The sequence below is a fragment of the Tasmannia lanceolata genome, unplaced genomic scaffold (assembly GCF_043159265.1).
Source record: "Tasmannia lanceolata isolate RefF3 unplaced genomic scaffold, GAP_Taslan_0.1 ptg000003l, whole genome shotgun sequence".
NCBI lineage: Eukaryota > Viridiplantae > Streptophyta > Magnoliopsida > Canellales > Winteraceae > Tasmannia > Tasmannia lanceolata.
The window spans coordinates 8,096,545-8,105,530 of record NW_027518680.1 but is presented as its reverse complement, the minus strand read 5'-3'; the positions used below and the strand labels follow the sequence as shown (position 1 = coordinate 8,105,530).

The 8,986-nt window shown below is 35.8% G+C and overlaps 1 long non-coding RNA gene across 10 annotated transcripts; it reads right to left on the bottom strand.

The window, feature by feature from the left end:
• Positions 1 to 2,649: 2,649 nt before the first annotated feature.
• Positions 2,650 to 8,986, bottom strand: LOC143850026 (uncharacterized). 10 transcript variants are annotated; one of them, XR_013235945.1, is made up of 7 exons: positions 8,775 to 8,986; positions 8,612 to 8,677; positions 6,983 to 7,613; positions 5,133 to 5,398; positions 4,297 to 5,030; positions 3,601 to 3,684; positions 2,650 to 3,190 (listed from the first exon to the last, which is right to left on the bottom strand). It is a non-coding gene; the product is annotated as an uncharacterized LOC143850026 (long non-coding RNA). The 10 variants fall into 10 exon arrangements; XR_013235949.1 differs by lacking the exon at positions 3,601 to 3,684 and having other exon boundaries at positions 4,297 to 4,356; positions 4,868 to 5,030; positions 8,775 to 8,985; XR_013235947.1 differs by lacking the exon at positions 3,601 to 3,684 and having other exon boundaries at positions 7,139 to 7,613.

Genomic DNA, 8,986 nt, shown 5'->3' with positions numbered 1-8,986 from the left:
CTAAGAAATCCAAATAAATTGTGGGGAGTGGTTACGATTAGGAAACCTAAATAATAGGGGGTTGTTAGTATCATAGTTTTCTTTTTATTATTCTTCATTTTGATTGCTTGCAGAGTCCTAGTTGTGTTGATTATTGAGATCATTGTAGACGTTTTTATTTTCTTATCTCTTAATGAAATAGTAGAGAAGATTTTAACTTAATTTCGTGCTATTGTACGAGGGACTGGTTTCCCAAACGAACCATTATTTCACCTTCTTCTTATCTATTTTTGGGTACCACACAAGGCTAGCTTCAAGTCCTTCCACTCCATATTTTTGTGAACTTTCTCGTACCATTGAAACCATTGTAGTGCTTCACTCTCTAGATGGAACGATGAAAGAGGTACCTTCATATCTTCTGCAGTCTGATGGAAGCGAAAAAGTTGTTCTGCGTGATATACCCACTCCGTCGGTTCTTCTGATCCATCATATTTAGGGAAATCCAACCGAGTGTACCTCGCTTGGATAGATCCTCCCTTTGTTCCAGACCCTGATGCGTCGTTTCCTCCTAATTCCACGTTGGAATAGGTAACCTTGCCATGAGAAGCCTCATCCTCGACGGATTTCTGCTTTTGACTTTCCATAAATTTGTGAAACATCTCTGCCAGATTGTTAACGATCTATTCCAACTTCTCCACTCTACAGACTTCCAAGACTTTGATTCGGCACTCAGCAAACGTCAGCAAACAGCTTCAGTATGGGAATATCTAAAACAATTCGAGAGGTTGTCTAACATGGTTGAAGGATTGACTGATAAGGCCTTGGTCGGGACTTTTGTGGGAGGTCTCAAGGATGAGTTGGCACGAGAAGTTCAAGTCTTCAGTCCGAAGACATTGAATGAGGCTATTGGGTTGACGCGGATGATGGAAGAGAAAATCCAGCAGAGCCAGATATTTCAAAAGGGTACAATGATTGAGCATGAGTACCCAACATCAAATCCGAAAGGTCCTTGAAGGCTTACAATGGGTGAGATGAAGGAGAGACGTTCTAAAGGGTTGTGCTACAACTTTGATTAGCAATTTGTTCCTGGTTACAAATGTAAGTTTCCTCAACTTCAGTTAATTCAAGTTCTTGATAGTGAAGAAGACGAAGAAAATCAACAGCCTTGAGGACAAGGCTATTTTCAAGGGGGGAGGAGTGTTAAGTTCCAAATTTTTTGGGATTTTTAGTTACGATTAGGAAATCCAAATAAATTGTGGGGAGTGGTTACAATTAGGAAACCTAAATAATAGGGTTGTTAGTATCGTATTTATCTTTTTACTATTCTTAATTCTGATTGGTTGTAGAGTCCTAGTTGTGTTGATTATTGAGATCATTGTAGACATTTATATTTTCTTATCTCTTAATGAAATGGCAGAGAACATTTTAACTTAATTTCGTGCTATTGTACAAGGGACTGGTTTCCCAAACGAACCATTATTTCACCTTCTTCTTATCTATTTTTGGGTACCTATCATAGGTCTATGTTCAAAACCCCAATAAACACAGTGAAAAAGAAGAGAAGAAAAGTTTATCGAAAACCCAAATCTTGTGAAGAACACAGGGAAAAACAAAATCCAAAATTAAAAACCCCATAATGAATTTGGGGAAACAAAAATCAACAATGAAAAAAACCAAAAATCCACATTGAATAACTCAATGTGGATTTGAGAGAGTCACAGAAAACGTTAAAGGGGTTAAAGGGGTGAATATCTGTTGGGTAAATCCCATGATTTAAGGGAGGAGAGAGATATCAGGCGTGGCTTTGGAAGGATACGCAACAGTTGCGTATATAGTGAGGGAAATTCCTAGAAATACCAAACGACATGCTTGTTTTAGATAACGTAGATAGACTTTTGAAATTCTGGGTAGAGAGGAGGGGGTACTGGAGAGGTAAATAAATGACTTAAGATGGACTGTGTTGGGGTAGGTGGTTTTTTAGTAGATGGAGGGATTCACGGTTTGGGGATACGAAGAGTTGGTGTTATTCTAGAGAGCCGGATCTGTGGGAAACAAAGAGATGAATTTTAAAATCTTTTTTTTAAGAAAACGAATAAGTATTATCCATTAATATCCAAATTAATAGCCACAAAGGCCTCTGGAATAGATATATATCCATTAAAGTTTTTTAAAATTTAGACTTTTTAAATTTTCGGGATAGAAGAGGGGCTGACACGTGGCACAGCCACAGCTTAGAGGATTCCGCTTTACTTATAGACTAGTTGCAGACCCGTGTGATGCACGGGGCGGCCCAAAAAGAAAGCTTTATAATATATTTTTTTAAATAAAGATTTCCCCAAATTTCTGGTAGATATTCTTTAGTATGCAAGTTTGTGAATGATTGTTATCTGTGTTAGTAATGTGAGTCCAAAACTGAATATTGGACTCACAATCGGTAGGTGAATCAATGTCAAGAACTGAACATGTTAATTGCGAAGCAAACTCAACTAATTGGGTTCACAGACCACCCTTAAAATCATGAACTGTGAATTGAACCTTGATGGAACCAAACAACAAACCTGGAAACTATGGCCTAAACAAATTCTTATGAAATAATGAACCATAAAGTATAACAAAGTAGCGAAACATAGAACATGACATAAACTAACTATTTCATGTTTGCATTGGATATAGAGGCTACAATCAATCTAGAAATTATGTTATTACAATAAATGTACAATGATACAAAGTATTCATCAAATGATTCCCATGTAGTTTGTCACCAATGCACAATGTACAATGTACAATGATTCACGGGACCAACCGTTCGATGCCGGATTGAGAGTAAATTTAGGTTGAAAAAAACATGATTATTTTTTCTTCAAAATTAACAGAAGCCTTCAGCTTCGAGCCTTCGGATTTCTCGCCCATTTTTCCCTAGAAAATTGTTTTTTATTTGAATTTCTCTCAATCCAGCAAGATTTCATATCTCTGTATGCTGCGCGATTAAACGGACAACTCTCTCTCTCTCTCTCTCTCTCTCTCTCTCTATGTTGGAATAGGATAGAACCCGTGCAATGCCCAGGTCAATGAACAACTCCTTCTGTACAATGATCCCCATTGAAACAAAAACTCAATCAGCCAAAAACTATTGATGTGCAAAAATGTCTCCTCTCCAATGATCCTCATTGAAACAATGGGCTCCAGAGCAAGCTTCACCAACCTCCAAATTCTAACAAAAATCAAGCAGTGGTACAATATTACATATCTAAAAGAGTTTTGCCTTTAAAATAGTTAGGGTAGAATATAATGGATGGACAGAGCAAACCAGAGGTTTAGCGAACCAAAGGTTTACCATGGCACAGATGGACAGTTATTTGGTTATCCCAAAAAAATAAAATGGACATAGTGAAACAGTCCATCAAAGATATTGGAAGTTCATAAGCTACCAAACTTAGAAGATGTTGAGAGCCCAGTTGTTCGATATGAAAAGAATCAATAGAAAAAGAAAGAATCGGAATTGATCGATCTCTTTCTCGAAACAAATGAAAAGGAAAAGAAAGATGAAACATAAAGTATGGATGAACTAAGCCCTCTCTGAGGCTTGTTTAAGAATAAGAAAGAGGAATCTCATGGAAATACCATGGAATAAGGTTTGATCCTATTCATGGGGATTCCGTAAATATCTCATTCCAAAAATCGAAAGTTCGAAGCTTCATACTTCACCTATACAATTTCATGTATATTACAGTTAGCATATGTACTTTGTGATGGTAAAAAAATAGTCAAACCCCAAGGCATCTAGTTATGAAAAGATTCTATTTATGAAAAGATTGGACAATAGAAGGTAAACAATCGGAATTAAAAGTACAAAATCAGTATGATCTAATGCTATATTCCAAATATGAGGTGAATACAAAATGTGTGAATAGAATGACAATAAGGCAAGCATTAGCAAATGAATGGAAAATGAGGTCACTCCAAGCCTAATTTTGCCAAAATGAGCCAACTGTCAGCAGCTGTAAAGAGTTAAAAAAAAAGTGAATAAAATCAGGGACCAAAATTAATATCCTAAGCAGCATGTATGAAATTTCAAATAGCCTATGCACTATACTGACATTAAATGACACCATTTCCAAAAAAAAAAAAAGAACTTATATAAAAGAGTTAAAATGGAAAGGTAAAAGGGAAATGAGTAGTCATCATTAGGCCCGAATGAATGGAATGATAAACAAAGACAATTAAATGTAAGAAAAAATGATAAACTGAACCTTGTAGTATGCCCCAGCTATATCATACAAATACAAATTTAAGATAAGAACATATCAATGAGCTTACGTTGGAGAAAAAGGAGCCACATAGTTCATTAGAACGAAACCAACTGGCAGCCACATGATCCTTCAAAAGAAAAACAAATAGAACAAAATAACTTATCTGATTAATGACATAAATTATGCATTCTAATGACATAAATTGCAAACATATAACAATGAAAGCAGACATTAGTAGAGATGTTTTTGTAAGCTTATATCTAAAGGTTTGTAGGTGCTTCTGGGAGAGCGAGAGAAGGCCAGAGAGGATGCCACATCAGTAGCTATATATGTATAGAATATAGATATATAGGCCCATATCCACATTCGAAGAAAATTCCCACAGGAATGGTATTAGCTCCTCAAAAATCCCCCCCGGAGTGGGATTAGTTCGTGGGATAATTCAATAAGCAGTTGGAATATCCATAGAAGCAAAAAACAGGAAAAGAATTCCATCAAAGACCTGTGCGTCAAATAAAATCGTACTGAAATGTATAAAAAAATGAAAAGAAGAAAAGGAAACATATACCATTAAAAAAAAAACAGAAGAAGAAGAAGAGAAGAGAAAAGGAAACATATGGAATTGGTGACACGTTAACTTCCTGGAGTGCCTTTGATTCCTTGATGTTTCAATTGCTTCCATAGGGGGCGATTGTTAGGCATGGAAAGAAACTCCATTTTTTCTAAACAAAAGAGAAAGATTCTCCGTTAGGTGTAATTGCTTCCCTAGCATGTACAAACAATGGAAATGGGTTGATCAACCTGCTATCACAAACAAAAAATAGTAAACATTTAGACTAAAGATCAAAACAGTTAAATCATCCTATCATCACAAACAAAAACTTAGAGAAACCAATGAAGCACCTTCGCCAAACACCCATAAAAATGCTGCAACAATCATCGAAGGGTTCCATCAAACACCCATTGTGCATCAACTAAAATCATTAACTTCCGAACGAACAGAAGGAAATTTACAGGACTGAATAATCCTTTTCCTTTACAATGATAGAAGACAATACTTAGTCCCCTATCTCTTAATCTCATGTAATATGTAAGAGAATATACATATCAATCTGGAAAAAAAATACAGCAGATGCAAATCCAGATCTGTCCATGCAAGCACCTGCATCCTTGAAACATCAAAGAAAAGCACCCAAATCAATATAATATATGTATAAAAATATAAAGAAAAAATAATTTAAAAGCACTTGAATGGGCAAGAGACGTTTTGCTATAGTATTTGAGGGAAATAGAATCAGCAGGAGACGTTTTGCAAGAGTTTTTCTTGGGAATATTTAATAATTAATGGGATTCTTTATTAGAATTTAATAGGATGATTAGAAACGTAATGATCATGCCTTTTAGGAAGAGAAAATTTAGAAGGCAGCTGGGAATTTGCAATTTCCTTTTATCGAGATTTTAGGAGATTTCATTTGTGATTGCCGCTTCAATTTCCTTTTTTTTTAATGCGAGAAGGGGTGAATATCCGTTCGGAGTAGTTGTGTGTACAGAGAGGAAAATTCCTAGAAATAACAAACCACGTGCTTTTTTAGATAACTTACATAGACTTTTGAAAGAGCTGAGGTGGCAGCCACATCAGACAGTGTATGAGCTCGTTATAGAAATTAGTGGGAGAGAAAACTGAATTCGTTTGAAATTCCATAAATAACCCAAGTCTTTTAAAGCGGTAATAAATATTGCAAACGATTAAGCAGAGGCGGGATATAAAATTACTAACACGTGGCACCACCACAGCTTAGAGGATTCCGCTTTACTTATATATATATATATATATATATATATATATATATATATATATATATATATAGAGAGAGAGAGAGAGAGAGAGAGAGAGAAAACAGTTTCTACAAACGTGTAGATAAGTTATCTACACACTAGCTTAAAATACAATGGAGGGCATATTGTTTGGGTGATCCAAACCATTCATTTGATTGGCCCTCACATCGATAGGGTGTCAATAAAAAATTAGCTCCATAGGATCATCCCAACCCTATGATTTGTGGAGGTAAAATGGACGTGTATACACCTTCACAAATCTGTCCATTTTTTGCCTCCACGGTTCGAAGGGTTAGGTTGATCCTATGGAGCTGATTTTTTGTGGACACCTTATCTATGTGAGGGCCAATCAAATGAATGGTTTGGATCACCCAAACAATGTGGGCCTCCACTGTATTTTAAGCTAGTGTGTAGATAACTTATCTACACATGTGTGTAGAAACCGTTTTCTCATATATATAGAGGACTAGTTGCAGTCCGATGCACATGGCGAAAGAATAAGGGCACGTTTGCCAAATTTGATTACCCTAAGCATAATTTGGTTCTAACTCATCAGCTATTTAAAAGGAGAATAATGCGAATTGAGAATAATGCGCATATACGAATATAAAAGAGAAACGTATGAGAAATGAAGGCCATAAGGAATAAAATGCCATCTAAAGAACTGAAATGATGCATTCGCACACTCATATTGGTTCTAAACCATTAAACATTTCCCATAAAGGAAAACAACTTATTGGTGATTTTTAACCTGAACAACCAAATTCGTATACCATTTTTAATATTGTTTTGATGACAACAACTGTAACCACAGTGTTTTATGGGATCATTTCATAAATAAAAAACTTCAAACAACAACAATTGATGCCATAAAGCAGTCAATAAATTGAAAGCTAAAAAAGTTTAAAATTACTTACGGCAACAGTATCACCAAGCCTATAAAATTGAATCTGAACCTTAGCCTATAAAATTGATTTTAGGAGATTAAGAGTAGTTTCCAAAGCCTTGAAATAAGACTTAAAACAATAAGAGACTACGCGTGATCCCAAGACGACTTGTCGAAACCTAATAACCTTGGCCTGTATCTTTTCATCTCTTCTACAATTTGCAGCTGTAGGATGGCGAGGAAGCGGAGGAAAAGTTTTTTGAAAATCTGTACTTGGTCACCTTCCGCTTTTGCAAAGATCCATCCACATTCAACTTTGTTTGAAGATCCACTTCAGCCCAACTATCTTCTTTTCTGCCGGAGGATAAACCAACTCCCATCACACTGCTAAACAGATTGAGCCCGGATTTGAAATACACTAAAAATGGAAAAAGATGTCAAAAGTGTAACTGCATAAAAAAATGTCAATAAGATGTAAAGAAGGTGTCAAAAAGTAGTATTGTCCAAGCCTACATTTTTACGATTATTGGAGGAAATACAGTCACTTAAGTTATTCAAAAGATGTCAAAAAGGTAACTGCATAAAGAATTCTCACTCCAATCAAACCCCCTTCTTATGCACTCCCAACAATTTAATTACAATGGCAAATCGACAGCTGAAACCTGATTGACAATCAACAATAAATCAAGTAGACTACTAATCCCAATTTTTGTTAAGAAAAAAATATAAATAGTAGAGAATGGTGGACTCTAAACATTGTATAGATGTGCCACACAAATACTCCATAGAGTAGTTCACGGTAGGCCAATTATATCACCGTTGGATCAAGATCAAATGGTACATGAGTAGTGGGATCCATTTGCTTCATTTTTCAAGAAGAAAATAATTAACTGATTAATGAATCAATAAAGCATGTTCAGACTAAATTTCCTTTGAAACATCAGTCGGTTCCCTCCGACAGAACAGCACATAAACTCAGAAGAAATGAGATAATTCTAATCAAGAGAATCCAAGCCTTCATTGATAACAGAATCCAAACCATCAAATACATAAGCCTAAAACATAGCATGCTCCTATCCTAAAACATATAACAATCATAAAAAAAATCAACAATGTTTCAGTCCTAGAGAAAAGCAGTGAAACCCTATTTGAATCCAAACCCTATATGTATTTCTACATAAACTCCTTCCTGCAACGTAAGGAATTCAATCCATTTCACATTAACATAATGGGAAAAAACATATAAATATGAAATAAGAAACTGGATATGTGAAAAATAGCTCGGCGGCATAATCCATCGACGACACCTACACACTTCACATACATGTATTTCTATATATGTGCCAGGAAATTGAGGTAGAGTCAATCATTTAACCAAACAAAGCAGGTTTGTAAAAGGTGCAGCAATGCAAGAAAGAGGCTGCAATGAGTTGTGTGCAGAATATACCAATATTAGGACAATGAAATTGGCCAGCGAATGCCATTGGATGATGCATTACAGTTTTAGTGAAAGAGGTTGTCCCCTACCAAGTGAGAACTGATTTCGATCATGCTAGAAGCTAAGAAACGATTATTCTTCTATTCGACTCTCCTTTATAATTTAGTTAAGAGAAAAGGAGGGGGTGGGGATTTCTCCGCCAGAAAGTAAATTAATTGGTACCTAGTAACCCAACCACAGACTTCAATCCATCTTTCTACTTTAAAAATTCCACGGCTCCATCTTACTCTGCAAAGGACCAAAGAAAAGAAGAAAAAAAATTAAAAAACAGCAAGATTTTGCATCAGTAACAAAGAAGCGAAGCGAGGGATATGATAAATCAAACCATTATGTGAATCCCTCAAACAGCTGATTCTGCCTCCGTACAATCTGTCACCAACATCATCTCTTGCCTCACGATATCCTTAATTTTCCAGCGGACGGAGTGAAGAGAGGGTGAGAGATTGTTGATATCAGCACTACCTTCTTTTGATATCGACACCTGGCCTTTTTCTGGACAAGCTACACGGAAACAACAAAAATAAAATTGGTAATCCA